This window comes from Bison bison, unplaced genomic scaffold, assembly GCF_000754665.1.
Source record: "Bison bison bison isolate TAMUID 2011002044 unplaced genomic scaffold, Bison_UMD1.0 scf7180017864151, whole genome shotgun sequence".
In the NCBI taxonomy this organism is placed as follows: Eukaryota; Metazoa; Chordata; class Mammalia; order Artiodactyla; family Bovidae; genus Bison; species Bison bison.
The window spans coordinates 205,019-205,345 of record NW_011494723.1 but is presented as its reverse complement, the minus strand read 5'-3'; positions in this window follow the sequence as shown (position 1 = coordinate 205,345).

The following is a 327-nucleotide window of genomic DNA, read 5'->3' as shown; positions in this document are numbered from 1 at the left end:
GTGCGACCCCAGAGATGGCAGCCCACCAGGCTCCCCCGTCCCTGGGATTCTCCAGGCAAGAACACTGGAGTGGGTTGCATTTCCTTCTCCAATGCATGAAAGTGAAAAGTGAAGTTGCTCAGTCGTGCCCAACTCTTCACGACCCCATGGATTGCAGCCCACCAGGCTCCTCCGTCCATGGGATTTTCCAGGCAAGAGTACTGGAGCGGGTTGCCATTTCCTTTTCCCCAGAATGCTGCTGCTGCTGCTAAGTTGCTTCAGTCGTGTCCGACTCTGTGCGACCCCAGAGATGGCAGCCCACCAGGTTCCCCCGTCCCTGGGATTCTC